The sequence below is a fragment of the Rhinolophus ferrumequinum genome, chromosome 11 (assembly GCF_004115265.2).
Source record: "Rhinolophus ferrumequinum isolate MPI-CBG mRhiFer1 chromosome 11, mRhiFer1_v1.p, whole genome shotgun sequence".
Taxonomy (NCBI): Eukaryota; Metazoa; Chordata; class Mammalia; order Chiroptera; family Rhinolophidae; genus Rhinolophus; species Rhinolophus ferrumequinum.
In genome coordinates, this window is record NC_046294.1 from 19280046 (window position 1) to 19296370 (window position 16325).

At 36.2% G+C, this 16325-nt stretch overlaps 1 protein-coding gene across 8 annotated transcripts in view; it reads left to right on the forward strand.

Annotated features, from left to right (window-relative positions):
* LRRC4C (leucine rich repeat containing 4C) overlaps positions 1–16325 on the forward strand; it is a 464114-nt gene that overhangs the window by 354959 nt on the left and 92830 nt on the right. The window lies entirely within an intron of this gene.

Genomic DNA, 16325 nt, shown 5'->3' on the forward strand with positions numbered 1-16325 from the left:
GCGTCGGTGCATAGCTTCCCAAGGGGAGTACTTCAAAGGTGACCATAGTCATATTTAGTAATGAGTTATGTAGCACTTTTTCTAGGATGAGTTCTAGAACTTAATTGTCAGACTTCGTAAATAACAGTGTTCAAACATTTTGATGAAAACTAAACTTTTAGTTAATAATTTTGCATTGTGTACAGATATTTACTTTGTATATGGCAGAGATTTAGATTAAAGCTTTTGGAAATGCACCTGATTTTTCGACAGGGTTGATAATTTATTGTATTGTGTCCTAACGCTATGAACAACTTCTGAATGAAACGACACGAAATGTCTCTTTATTGCTATTGCTTTATGTTCTCCTCATTGCTGAGAAGTTTGGGTCTCATGAATGATAAGAACATTACAGATGTCCCGCTGTACAGGACAGAATTGCCCAAGTTGGTTTTCGTTAGTCGAAAACCCCATTTCTTCTAAACAACAACTGACACTTTTTTCCCTCTCATTTCTTCAACGGACACCTTTTAAACAAACTGACAGCAAATCCATTTTGTGATGGCAGCTATAAAAGCTTTTATCAAGAGTGTGCATATTTAGTGTCTGTTTAGGGGTAAGCTTGGGTTATGGGCAACAGATTCCAAAGTAAGTTACACTTCAAGTCTCAAGTCATTGTCTCCATGGACATTTTGGGTGTATAGGAGGAGCAAGGGACTTAATATCCTTTTTTTTTTGTCTGTTTTCCTTAAACACATCAAATGCGAATCTTTCTAGTCTTTTCAAACTCTGTCTTGCAGGTACATTACTATCTATTTTTTCCCTGTTAAATATGTTAATTAATTAATTAATTAATTTTTTGAAGTTCAATTTATAATGTAGAGAATTCCGAGTATGGAGAGTTCATTGGTTACAGGGGAAGGCCTTTTCATTGTTTGCATGAGGAAGCATCTCAATACCATTGGGAATACAGATTCTCAGACATTTATTACTTAGGTGACATTTGACAACTTATGTGTGGTGATGTTTATAAGGATATAAGAAGAATCAAGTGAGAAAATGCATATGAAAGAAATGCGTACAATCTAAAGCATAACAAGAATCTTTTTATGTTGCATATTAAAGCAACTGGTGGCCTTATAGAAAAGAGTGAGGGGTAGACAGGAGAGGCAAATACAGTACTTTAGTTTTCCAATAAAATCATGGCTTAGAGCAAAGAGATGACCAAACTGCAAATGAAGTATTGCTGCTAGGATATTCAATACCCATGCTTCTTAAAATGTGATGAACATTTGAGTCTCTTGGGGATAGTGTTAAAATGCAAATTCTGATTAAGTGGGTGTGGGGTGAGGTCTAAGAATCTGTATTTCCAAAAATCTCCCAGATGCTGCTGATGCTGCTGGTCTCTAAAACTTTGTGTCTAAGGTTTTAGGTCATGAGATTAGCAGGTATAACCAAAAGTCAACTAAATATCTTACCAGCAAAGGAATCAATTTGTTCACGTATTTGTTGGGATTCATATATCAAGAGAATACCACCCAACTTGGTTAATTATCCCCACCCTAGTTACATAATGAAGGAGACTTCTGCATTTTCTGGTTTTATTAATAAGTTTTGAGAAAGTATTCTACTTCTATTGGCTATTGGCTGGGGTTTCTGGATGAAAGATAGCAGCAGGATAGAGGTTTATATATTATACAATAGAATTAAAAATAAACAAGACCTAGGGAACCAACACATTTCAAAGGCACTCGAGTTGTTTCTTGTTCCTTTTCTAGGTCTTAGCTCATAGAGGTCTTTGAACCTTGCCTTGAGACATTTAAATATGTGATTGGTTGTCTTAATTCCTTTTCCTTGGCACATAGCATATTTACATGAACTTGGATCTCTCACTTCCCTAATACGATAAATATGAACAGGAAGAAACCATATAAGATGTTTTCCTTTTTAAAATATTTTAAATTCAATTCAACACACATTTAGTATGTACTAGGTTCCAAAGTAGTAGACTAGGTACTGGGAGGGACAAAATGATCATAAAAGTGGGTTTTAAAGTTTTCTCAGTGCTTTTAGAGGATACAGACATAATAACCAAATACAAGGTAGTTTGAGCTTAAAAATATACTAGATCTGGCATAACATGGTAGATATCTGAAAGAAATAGAAGTCTGTTCTGCTGGGGAGGGAGTTAGGAAGAAGTCCTGAAAGGGGGAAGAACTTGGAGTACCTTCATTTGCACGTGGAGGCTGGAGGACAGCTTGAGGCAAAATCTTTGTCATATGGTAGTTATACAAAGGAGAGCAAGAGCAAAGAGACACAGATTAGTGTAATTCATGCAACAGTCCTGAGATGAAAATATCATTCTTTGGAATTTGGGCTAGCACTTAGAGCTTGTGTGGGATTGTTGGAGGTAAGGAGGCCTTATCCGGGTGGTGTTTTAGCTTCTAGAACTTCTCTCAAACTTGATTTTCCTCATTAGACTTAATTCCCTGGAATGCGCAAGAGAAAAGATTCACCTTTTATATGAATACTTCCTTTTGGTATATGGAATGCAGCATTTCAGAAGGTACATGAAGCAGGGAGTGGGGAGAGAGAAAAGATTCAGAATTGCCTTAGCAATGTATTTCCACACTAACTCATTTACTCCTTAGGCACTTCTTCTTTGCAACTCGGGCACTCAGATGTGATAAAATTGTTTATTTCTCTAACTTATATGATTGCTAATCACCCTGGCTGGTGCTGTTGCCTGGGCAGGATGGGGCTGGCGCATTGTCTGGTACCACTCAACTGCAGTCGATGCAGTCTAATGATCAACTGTAGACAGAAAGGAGGACAACCAAAGGGCATTAGGCATTATCCAAGGACATTACTCAAGGGCAAGTTCGGGGTCAAAGTCCGGAGGTGAAGTAAATTCAAAATTTAACGGTAATCAAGAACACATCAAGTAATAGTGGGTAGAGCTGTGCTCACCTGAGGAATTACATTTTGAGGTCTTTGGTTTTTGTATTTACTGGATATTGACTGAATTGGCTAAGCCTGGCTTACAGGCACAGGGAAATATTTGAAAATGCCAGTCCATCTCATTTATTGCCCGCCCTTGGAAGAGAATTCTTAAGGGCACTGATAAACAATGTGACGCTTGTTCTGCTATATAAACTCCAAACCCTTTTATAGTCCACTGACCGAAGACATGTATTACCTGTGCTGAATTTGTTTTATCTGAATGAATGAAAATCCAGGAAATTATAGACAACAGCCACTCTTTGAGACTAATTTTTTTTTAAACCCCATTCAGTTGTGGCTGTTCACAGATTGCTTGGCGTCCCTTTGTCATTTGTTCTGCCATTGCTTATTCTCCTTCCACTTCCTCTTCTCCTTCTCATGCTCGAATTTTGGCGATATTGGATAGTGTCCTTTTGATTCTTGTAGCCAGCTGTGAACTCCAAATTCCAGTTAATAATCACTGTTCAACGGCATAGATATTTCATACTGCGTCGTGTTTTGATGATTATCTAGCATTCACTCCCTTTGTTTTTCAGGTTAAGGGACAAAGAAAAAAGACATTGAAAAAAAAATATGGGAGGGTTGAGGAGAGAGATGTGAGATTAAGAGAAAGGGGACGAGGAAATGCAACCAACACTTATTGGGTGCCAACACATAGCAAACAGTAGATTCTTTATATATGAGGTCGGACAATTAAATTCTCAAACTTTTCACTATGCACTTGCACAGTGGAAAGTTCGCGACCTTAATTGTCTAACCTTTCGTATATCATGCTGCTGAATCCTTGCCATGACTTTGTGTTAGGGACATCATTGGGCTCACTTTCCCATGGGGCAAATAAAGAATAGGTTGTAACTAGAGATCAAACTTTTGCAGGTGCTCACCAGCAGAGCTGAGGTGGGAAAATCTGGATCTCTGACTGGGCTCTATTACCAGGCTGAAAACAGTGGATGGTGGTGGCGGCACATAAAGTGCCAATCGTTCTTTTTCACATAGTAGCTTGAACTACACCAAGATAAGCAATTTCAATAAAAGGCGGAAAAGGAATTAGAATTTAGTAAAAGTTACAGATCCACGCCCTTTCAACCAGATTACTCACTTCATTCACTTTGAATCTAACATATATGGACTGCTTTATAGTGTTAATAATATTTTTACAGGAATATGACCTGTCTGTTCCTTAGTCAGCAATATAGAATCATGCTGGTTAGTCCCTGAGGTGTTTAGCAGGTCAATATATAGTCTATACATGCTTAATATGCAGAACTTGATTTCTTTTTTAGATAAGTCAAGATGACCGTGCTTTTGCTTTTATAACCCATATCTAGACTTAGCTATTACTAGTACCCTGTTTCCCTGAAAATAAGACCTAGCCGGACCATCAGCTCTAATGTGTCTTCTGGAGCAAAAATTAATATTGGACCCGGTCTTATGTTATATAAGATCCGGTATTATATTATATTATGTTATATTATATTATGTTCTATTATATTACAAGTCCCAGTCTTATATTATATAAGACCCGGTCTTATTTTATAGTAAAATAAGACCGGATCTTATATTAATTTTTGCTCCAAAAGACACATTAGAGCTGATGGTCTGGCTAGGTCTTATTTTCGGGGAAACACGGTAAGTGGTGTCCTCAGCTCTGCTCATTTCTTCTTTAAAGAGCTACATGTGAAACACTTACTACATGCTAGAAACTGTGTTAGGAGCTGTATTACTCGGAATTGTCTAAACTACACTATGATAATGGATCAACTGTGAAATATCAGTGCAATAAAACAACAAAAGTTAGTTGTTCGCACATGCAAAGTCTTCTGTGGGCCTGGCAGTGCTGTTCTCCAGGGCAGCTCCCTCTCAAGTGATGTGTCAGTGGGCCAGTCTGCTTCTATCTCAGAAATCACATGGCCCCACCTAACTCTGAAGACTATGGAAGGAGGATATAGTCTTCTCTATGCTTATGAAAGAAAGAATTAACAGGTACTGCTGAGTGCTGTTGATGTATCACACGTTCTGGGGAGAACAAAGATTAAATTGTTCAAGTTATCTCCCCTGCGAGCTATGCTGCTATATGAGAAAAATAATAATTACAGGGGAGTAGGTAGGGCTATATAACAATTTGGCAGAGCTTATAACTCCTTAAGCCAGCAACTGCTGTTCTGTTTAGAGAATTCCTTTTTCACCTGAAAAAAAGTGACGTGAGATTTTAAAATTCCTTGTGTTCTCTTCGGTTTATGCTGTCTGCTTAGTTTTCTCAAACAGAGGCCAAAATGTTTTTAACAACTAAGCTTGGGTCTTAGAACTTCTTTTCTTAAACCAGTGGCCTTGTGGCCACCATTGTTCCACAGAAGGGGAAAATTGTCCTTGCCCACTGCAAGCCATGAAGGGCAGGCAAAGCTTCTTTCTGTGTTGGGCACTTTCTGTGTTATTCCTTATAAATGTCCCAGCATGTCTGACTGCCATGGTCAAATACTAAAAGAGTTTTTTGGCATCAACCATACAAACAGCAAAGCATATGCAATTGGAGCGATCTGTACCTTGTGGAAAAATAAGAATGAAAACTAACTAACTAACTAAATGCCATGCAAGTATGTTTAGGCTTCAAAGCACAAACAGGTCCATGGAGTTGGGTAGAAGATAACATGTTGCTAGAGAGTCTAGATATTTTTGTTCATGCCTTTGGTACACATATTTTTGTTAAAAGTTGTACTTAAAAAATAATCAGTCAAGAGCTAAAAAAAAAATAGTGTCATGTTGATGTGTAAGGAGTAGAACACCACAAAATCTATTCCTTTTAGCAAGTTTTTCTTAGAATGAAAACAATTTTCACTATTTCTGTTTTATTTATAACCATAATGTGCCTTATCCAGAGACCTAAGTATTTGGATTTTCACTGTAAAATGTTTCCTCTCAGCAATCGATCCCTGTGCCGTGAATTTCAACTTCCATTGACTTTAAGTTATATCCATGTAATGGATTTGCTTTGACATTTTGACATATGTTATGGCCTCTAAGTAAATATTTTCAGTGAATGTAGAGAGGAAATATGATGGCTTCTGAGATTTTGAAGATAAACTAGAAAGGAAAACTATGAAAATAATACAAGTAATAATAATAATAATAATAATAATAATAATAATAATAATATCATCATGAACATTAATTGGGCATTCATTATGATCCAAGTATTGGGCTTAATGTTTTATAGGGATCTTTTCATTTAGTCTGTATTTTTATGAGAGGAAGGCACTATTATTAGCCCCATCTAACAACGGGCTTAGACAGATTAAATAAATTGCCCAGTGTCACATGACCAGAAAGTGTCTGTCTGACCTATTTAAAGTTAGCCAACTCGCGTCCTGCTACAAGGTACTTGGATGGCTTCTGAATGCGTGAATAATCTGTAAACTCAGAATATAACCCAAGTGAGCTTCGGCCTAAACTGTGTATTTTAACTTGCATAAAGAAAGTATATTTTTAAAACATATAGTAGCAGAACACAGTTTGGAAATAGAGATTAAGCAGTAGAAATATTTTCCATTTTTATCCAGAAGTATTCGGAGTAAAAATCCACTATCTAGTGTAGTTGTTCTCAATGAGAAACAATTTTGCCTCCCTACCCAGGGAACATGTGGCAAAGTCTGGATACATTTTTGTTGTCATGACTAGGAGCGTCCTACAATGCATCAGGCAGCCCCAAGCATTATCCAGACCAAAATGCATAGTATGCCAAGACTGATCTTGTGTCCAAGAGTTTTCTCTTATTAGATCAGAAAAATTGTGTAATTAAGAGCTCAATCGTTGGAATCAATAGATCTGGGATTCAGTTATGGCTTTGTTGCTTGACTTTGAGCCGTTAAGGTCTCTAAGTCTCAATGTAATTATGTATAAATTTGAAATAATGATAATACTTACCCTACCAGGTTGTTCTGAAGATTAAATGAATGTATACAGAGTGGTGTAGCATAGTCCCTGGCATTCATAAGTGACTGACACTTTTACCTGATAAACGGTGGTTAAACATAGTCAGTCTTGTCCTTTGAGACCCTCAAAGACTGCTGTTAAGCATGTGGTAAAAAAGAAAGCTGCCTCCAGACCAGACAGCTTTGTTTCAAACCTTGTTTCCTCTACTTTTTAACTGTATAACCTTGAGCAAGTGTCTTAGAACTCTCTGTGCCTCAGTTCCCTCATCTATTAGATGAGTAAGGGGAGTAATGTATGTATCTTCTGGAGTTTCTGTGAGGCTTAGATGAGAGTATAAATGTAAAGTGCTTAGAACAGTATCTATCACTTAGACCTCAACAGTTTTTAGCTTTTGTTATTTGCTTAATATTGTTAGAGAGGAATAACATAAATTAATTTTCTAAGTAACTGAACTTTACCTCTTAAAATATCAGCCCTTCGTTTTATTTAAAATTAGAGTAATGGGAATAACTCTAACATTCTGTTTAAAAATCCCTTGATTATTTAAAAATGAGTATTAAGTTCTCTTTTAGATTTCATTGTTAACTCAAGGTCTTTGTCATCATAATTTCTTGCACTGGATTATAATACATGAAGTTTGAAAAACTGTTGAAGTATAAAGATTTTTCAGCTGCTGGACTGTTCTATTTTTTTTCTCCTTTAAAAGAACATATATTGCTTTTCCTTCCTTCCTTTCAAAATATCAGCAGTATGACTCTTATAGTCTTTACCTTGCTTATTAAAAAAAATATGCATTTGATCAGTTGATCAATATTTATTGTACATGCTATGCAATAGGTTGCTTTAGCGACCAAAACAACACAGCCTGGAGCTTACTGTTTAACAGAGGTACACAATGAAGACATCAATGCCAGTTAAATAATCCTTTAGTTCAAATGTGATCTATGCTATGACTGAGAAGTCTAGGTTGATGTACATAGAGACAAAACCTCTAATATAGTTGTCAGACAGGCCTTCATGGGGAATTGATCAGTTAGTGGCAACCTGAACAGTGAGTGGATATTAGCAAGTCAAAAAGAACAAGCATTACAAGCAGACGCAACAGCATGGGTAGAGGTCCTGATTCTGGACAGTACAGGGCATGGCATTAAATAAAGGGATTTTTAAAAGCCTAGTGTGGCTCGAGACCAAAAGACAAATCCAGGTTTATGGTAGCCTTGATGCATCTTCAAAGATAGCCAAGGGCTTGGTCGTGTATGGTCTTCTAAACCATGTGAAAGATGGACTTTATAGACAATGGTAAGCCACTGGAAAGTGTAAGCTTGTTGTTAATACGATAGATTTTCATGTGAAGAGTATGTTGAAAGTAGGTAAGAATGAAGGCAGGGATACCAGTTAGAAAGCTACTGCAGTGGTCCAGGCAAGATGAAAGCCATCCCAACTGTGTCTCTAATAGAAGTAAGCAGTGTCTGAGGAATAAGACTTAAAAGCCCTCCTGTAAGAGCAGGGCAGATATTTAGTTTATGGATTTAGAAAGAGGCATTTTGGCTTGTTTGGCTTGTATCTGCTATTTTGTTCTTGGCCACATTCCAAAGGATTACAGTTTGTGAATAATCAATTTCCAAAAAAGCAAAGATGTCAATGCAGAGCAATAATGCAAATGAAACTGTATTTGTGAAATACTTGAAAACTACCTATTATTGCATTTAATCAGCAAATTTTCCTCATAAATGATTTTTTTACCCTCACTGTCCCTTCAGGACTCTGGTCTAAATTGATGTACCTTATTGGTTGGCAATAGGGAATTTGTACCTCCGGAAGCCATGATGCATAATAGAAAATTTCATTAATCCCATCTTAGGGCGAAAGTTGAAATTGGGTAGAAGTGGTCTTCCATTTTGCTCTTTACATTATAAGAGAGATATAAAAATGTTGATTCCTCAGTTCTTATTTTTAACCACTAGTGTCTTGATAAAAAAAATACAGAACTTTAGAAGTTTAAATAAGGAGAAAGTTACCTACATTATGTGTGCAAAATATATGCCACGTGAAACATGAGCTGTGTGCATATTAAGTATGTATGTGTATATACATACACACAGGCTGATTGTGTAGGGCCTTGAATGTTGTATTTAGAAAACTCGACATTCTATTTTGAAAATCTATAAAACCTGTTCAAGGATCTATGCATGTCTATTTCTAAAATATTTGTCCAAATTAGGTGTAATAATTGCTTTCTCATTGGGTGACTAATAGAATTAAATGAAATCATTTAGACAATTGATTTAGCAACTAACATATAATAAATATTTAATGAAATTTAAATATGAATATGTAATTTAAATATAATTTTATTATCTCAAATTGGCTATATGGTTTATATAAAGTTACATATGTTGGTAATTTGATGTTAGATTATATACTCGGATGAAAGGTATATATTTGCACATATGTATGCTATATTAGCTATTGATTATTATAATAAAAATGGTTACATAGTGATATTCAAAATGACATATAGCCTTGCATACACTTTTGGTAAAATTAGATTAGTTTTGTTTTTTTTTATTATTTCTGTCCTGGGAAATTACCATTAATCAGAAGTTGAATGTTAGTCCTGAAGATATGACTTCATGAGTTGAGATTCTAGTGTAGTTTCTATGTCCTGCTTTCTCTCATTTACTCATTTATTCCTTTATTCGTTAAACACATATTTACTGGATCTCTACTTTGTGTCAACCACTATAACCTGCCCTTAAGCATCTTACAGGCTGGTAGGGGAACAAACATAGAAGCAAGTAACTGCAATACAATGGTGTAGACAATATGAACCCATCCTTTCAAATAAGAAGTCATTCCACTCTCCTAGATGACACTTGGTTATTGATTATGTACGTATTTGTCTATCATTAATCCAAATAGAAAAGAATAGAAATTAGATAGAGGAGACTTAAACGAGCATTTTTTTCTAAGTATCTATTTTTATTCACCCTGTTGTCTTTATCTACCCCTACATCCTGAAGACATCCAAATGATTACTGTGTTTCCCCCAAAATAAGACCTAGCCAGATAATCAGCTCTAATGCATCTTTTGGAGCAAAAATTCATATAAGACCCAGTCTTGTATTATATTGTATTGTGTTATATAATCATATTATATTCTATTCTATTATATTATATTATACCCAGTCTTATTTTACTTATAGTAAAATAAGGGTCTTGTATTAATTTTTGCTCCAAAAGATGCATTAGAGCTAATTGTCTGGCTAGGTCTTATTTTTGGGGAAACGTGGTATGGGTAATCATTATCCATTTCTGTTACCCCGGAATCACATTTCCATCTGACTCTTGGCAATCTGTAGGTAGATGTACTGTAGATGTCTCAAATTCATTCTGTTTTAAACAAATTCATTATGTCCCTTTCTCTCACAAAAATCGAGTCTCCTCTATGTCTAGTCCCAGTTAAAGGTATCGTCAGCCACAAACTCACCCCAACTGAAGTCTTCGCGTCCCATCCGTGTTCAGGGCCTGCCTACAACCCACAGGTAATTGGTCATCCGATCCTCCTCCAGCCCTGCCAATTTTCTTCCTCTTCCTTCTAGGTATATAAATGCACATAGCCTGTATGCCCCAAATTAGTAGAATTTTAAAGTTGCTAAGCAGCAGCAGCAATTGAAAAAAAGCTCAGAAAAGTCAGTCAGTGACTTGGTTATTAAGTTCTATCACTACGTTGTCTGTATTTTTGTGAGTGGGAAATGTGTCTCTTTCATATGGAATAGTAATTTTAAATTCTGTTGACCTATGAATTTCAAAAACATCTTTGTATACATCTTCACATTGATATACTTGTTGAATTTACCTTTCCCTCCCATCACTGATGTTTTATGCTTCCCAGAGCATTGCCAGCTGTGAATCTTAGAGTCCTTTTCCAATGTCTGACTGCTCAGGAAATGGATGGGAGATTCACAATGAAGTTCATGTTTGTGGAGAAGTACATTATTCATTGATATTAGTCACTGAAAAGAAATGATTGACATCACAATAGTGAAAGATATCACAAGGTGACCCTGCTTATTTTCTGAGTGTTTCTGAAATTTCCTGCTGGTCCACAATTATAAAGAATCATTTATTAATTTGTAAGTGTAAGTACAAACTATTTGGAACATAGTAAGTCCAGAGGAAGTAATTTTCCTTATAGGATATCTTTAAAAAAGAAAAATCAGTGAGCATCTAAATCCCTAAATTTAGGAAAATGTTTCTAAGTTCCTAAGGAAACGACATTGGAAGAAGAAATATGGCAGTTTGCTCTTTTTAAATTTTAATGTCTTTTTAAATAGTTTTATATCCCCGCAAATATGTGGTATGGGGTTAATATTAACTGTAGGTTAAAATGAAAATTTTAGATATGTCTTTAATACATGAGATTTTAAATGGAATATTGTAATAGATACAGAGGAAAAGACTGCTTAGAAGGGAGGAATGAATAAAGAAGACAATTATTCCTCAAATAGGTAGAAAAAGAGAAGATGAAATTTGCTTTGGATATTTCTTTTATTTTGCCCCTCACCCCTGAGTTTTAAGCCATTGTTTCTCAGTCTAGTTGTAGGGAAGATATTTCTTAACTAAATGGATTATTTCTGTTTGAGCTCCCTACTGACTATTATTGTTCCTTCTCTTTTTGAAAGAATTGAAACTTCTGATGTGCCTTAATGTTTCACATCTTTTTCTGGTCTGTGCATCCTGATCCGACATGATAGCCTAGCCTGGTGTCATTGCTATATACATATTCATTGGTCCTCGGCTAAAATTAGCTTTGCTGAGCAAATAGATTTTGTGCAGCCACCCTAAGCAGATCATCTCCCAGAATGTCAAGGGAAACACTAGCGATGGGACTTACTTCAAATTTTATCAATATGTTTTCAGACTTACAATATGGGAAAAGGACAAACTGGACCAAAGGTAAAGCTTGTGATTGACAAACATAAACCTCTCAAGTGCAGACAAGAGATGCATTTGAAAAGATGTTTTGTGAACATCACCACACAAGCAAAGATCATTGTTAGCAGTTGCTTATAATTCATGGTGAAACGTCTTAGAAAAATATTATGGCTAGTCATTATGTTGCATGTATTCAGTTTTCTGTAAGCCAGATGAATGTAGGATGATTTATATCGCGTAGCTTTCGGCATGGAAGTGGAGGGAAACTTTATTACCTGTTTTCCCCCTCCTCCGAGAGGGATTTGCTTTACTTTCAAGTAAGATTCTTATGAAAAGGCTGCAAGTCACAGTGCATTTTGTAGTTTTCTTGGAATGAAGTCAAACTATAGTCCATTCTTGTTTTGCCAATTTGTCTGAAAGTCCCATACACATGGACAAATACAGGGATGAAAATTCACTTATAGTTTGCCCTGCGTGAAGAAGGCATTGTTTCACACTTGCAGGTTGCTTGGTAAATATCATAGGTTTCCTGGTATTGCTTACTTGAGTGTGGTTAATAGGACTCTACTTTGGGAGAACATTAGGGTGAGCAGTGAGACAGGTATAGGTTATTGGGAAGAGAATGAGCATATGGACTCTGAAGCTAGGAAGACCTGAGTTTGAATCTTGCCACCTCTTCTTATTACCAACCACTTTTCTCTCAGCCTGAGTTCTCTTTTGCAAAACAACAATCATAAATCTATCATGCAGATTGCTCTCTGGATTATGTAAGGTAACATATGACTCATCATGCTTTTTACCTCTCGGGCAGCAGGTCTACCCAGAGGAGTAATTCTTTTTCATTATTGCAGCATAGCTTTAAACAAATTGTTTTTTTTTTAATTAAAAATCCATGTTCTACTTCAGTTTTCTTATTTCTCAAATAACCATGGTTAGAAACTTGTGTTATTCTGCAGTACTTCTTTGTTCCTTTTTCAGTTTTCCTTTACTCTTCCCTTGTCTTTTTAGCACCCATTGTTTCTACAGTGGAGTAACCCTCTGCTCTCAACAAGGAATAATTGACTCAAGAATGCTGGGCAGTGATCCTGCATCTCAGTGAGAACTTGCAAATGGCCTATTAACCTGTGACTTTACACCTCTCCTTCTTCTTCCTTCCCTTCCATAAAACAAGTCAACTCTTCATCTCTATTACTTTTTAAACCACATATGTACATAAATATTTGGAGGTAGGGGCGAGGTGGTATCCGTAGTAAATTCATTGACCTAATTCTAACTTTGCAGAGAAGCTATGTTTGGGGGAAGAGAGAATAGAGCTATAAGCAGGCCAAAAACTGTCATCATCATAATTGTCTTCTTCAAAGGAGCATCACCTGCTTACATAGATTGAGAGAGATAAATATAGGATGAGTTTTACAGGGTCTAATAAACCACGGGAGGGGGGAGGGGGATGTGGAGAGATCATCGATTTAGCATTTATTTAAATTATATTCCATTTTAAAGCCAACATCATCTGCCAGAGATTCCCACCATAAACATTATACCTCTCTATTCCAGCTTCCCCATTCAGTTCATTTGCACAGTATGTCCTCGGGCCAGCCTCTTTTTCAGACAGGACACTCTTCTTGTGAGTTGCTAGGTTCTCAGTGTACTGTGTTCCCAAGTTAATATCATGTTATGGCACCAGATGGGTGATGGCAGAAAATAACAGACTTTGAGGTCTCACCTTTCAGGAGGGGTGGATCTGAGATTTAATTAATGAGTGATGTAAAATCCTCCACAGTCCTGAGATTAAAGACTAAAATCAGGGAACTGCTGTTTCCCTGGTTTTAAATAAATACCTGCCAAGCTAACAGGGGTTTAAGTAACTATTCAAATGCACAATGAATGAGAGAGAGAGAGAGAGAGAGAGAGAGAGAGAGAGAGAGAGAGAGAGAGAGAGAGAGAGAGAGAGAGAGAGAGAGAAACTACATTTAATCCTGGAAGGGAATTTAGGCTGGCCTCTTATGTTCCATCTTTAAAAACTGAGGTTCAGACATGACTTTTCCCCAAAGCACAGAGCTTATTAGAGACAGACCGAACTAGAACTCAGATTTCTTAGACCCACTGCAGTTTGTATCATACAAGACTGTCTGACTATAGATGTTATATATAGAATCTACGAAATCAGACCAAGAACTAAGGAGAAATGGCTGGTGACTAGACTGAAACCTTTTTGAACCACCAGCAGGATTATTACTGTTATATGAGAGACTGTAAATGACTTGTTATTCCATTGGGCATAGTCTTAGAGCCAGCTCTATACTAGGGAAATATTACTGGCAACAATCCATGTAATTTGCCAAGGCAGCAACCACCTTCCTTAAATGAGCAGGGTTTCATGTATTATTGTGGTTGTATTGAGGCTTTGTTGAAAATTTCTCACAGGAAGTATATAGAGCTTTTTCCGTATAGAGGCCAAAAGAAAGATCCCAAAGTGAATTTATTGGCATAACTTAATCCAGCCTAAAATTGTTGCTGTAGAACAGTAGTCTGAGTCATAAAGGAATGAATTCTGGACTTTGAATCAGGTAACTTGAGATTACCTACCCAAGCCAATTTAGGTTCCTCTTGCTTACTGTATGATTTGTGGTGAGTCACTGAACTCCTCTCAGCCTCAGGGTACTTTTTGATCAAAACTGAGCTCGTAATTTCTAGATCATGTAGTTTGGAGAATTATATAAGGTAATTCAGGTAAAGTTGCATTGCATAGTGCTAATAACGTGTCTATAGTAGACAATCAGCTATAGGTGTACTATTTTGAATCTAAATCTAAAAAAGAGATGTCAGCATTGATTAAGATGCATGTTTAGAGTTTGTTATGTAGAAGGCAATTCTCCAGAGACCACAGGCAGAGGGATGGAGGAGGAAATATTCACATAATGAATTCGAACACCTATATCCTCTAATGCTTATGTAACTTTGCTCAGATGTCACACTCTTAGATGTTATCATCCATTACCTCACATACGGGTGGCTAGAAGCTCTTGAAAAAAGATGAAACAGAGAACAATAGAAACTACTGTGTTGTAAGCTTCATTTTTGTAAGAATATTCCACCTTCCTTGTAGCTTACCTTGTTAAATGTTTTTGTTTTTGTTTAAGATTTTATATTGGCACCAGAGTCAGCTTAGTCAATTAACTCAAAGCCTTCAAGAAACCATACTTACTTCTCTCTTCTATTTTGCCCCTGAGTCAAATTCAGGCTAGCTCATGGCAAAGGTTTTAGGTATTTGAATAGTTTATGTCTGTTTCTCTAAAAATAATGAATTTACACCTTTGTTTCAGGTAGCTTCAACTGCCTAATTTATGGTTTTTATACAGGTACTTATATGGATACATTTTCACAATGGCTTTTATTCTCTTCATATTTTAGAATTACTTTAAGTTCTAGTCAATAATTATGGTCTATACACAGATTCATAAGATTTATTGTGGTAACTTGATTTTATTTTAATAGAATGGATCGACCTCCATCTGTCTGGAGTGGGTTTCTTCCTGACAGCAGATGATGGGGAATAAACATTATAACCTTTGGGGGCTGTTGCAACTTAACGAGATATGGAAGTAAAGTAAATGAATGGATTTCATAAGTCTTCCTGTGTTATTGATGACTCCCATTCAGAATACCTTATTAATTCACTCAGTGCCTATTTAGTGTCACGTTGTTCCTAGATGATGGAGAGATAAAATGAATTCAAACATACTTTCTATATGAACTACCTTCAAGATTTTTGGGGCACAGGACCTGGAAAGGTAATTATATTACAGTGATAGATACAATGCAAATATGACAGAACTAACCGTTCTGTTAAATGCTCCTAATTGAATTTGGGGTAGAATAATTTCTGGGACTATTTCTCAATAAGATAATACTTAAACTAAGATTTAAGGAGTAGAAATTATCCAGGAGAGGAAGATTGAAAGATGAGTGTTTTTGTCCCCTGAGATTTTTATCTGTCACTCCAGTACTGGTAGACCATAAAACATGCCTCAAAGTGGCCCATTAAATAACAACTGACAGAACATAACAAAGAACAAGGCAAATTGTATCATTAGAATTAAGAGAATTATAACAAAGTATACAAGTTTCAGATACTTGTTGGCGGGGAACCAGGAAAGTGTCTTGGGATCAAAATTATAGTAATTCATTGAATACCTACTTCATGCAGGCTAAGCATTTTACATTTGTTGTCCTGTTTAACCACAGTAACAAATCTGTAGGTAAAATTATGATGATTTCAAGTTTAGAAATGAATTAATAGATAAAGGCTTATAGAAAACAGGTTATTTGGTTATTTTCTTATACACATATAGATAGTGAATAAAAGACTTGGACTACGAATCTGGTTTACCTGAGTCTAAAAGTTATGATCTTTGTGCTACGTTGCCTGGTCTTTGTAAATTGCATCTGTCGCATTGGATTTACTATGGGCAGCACAT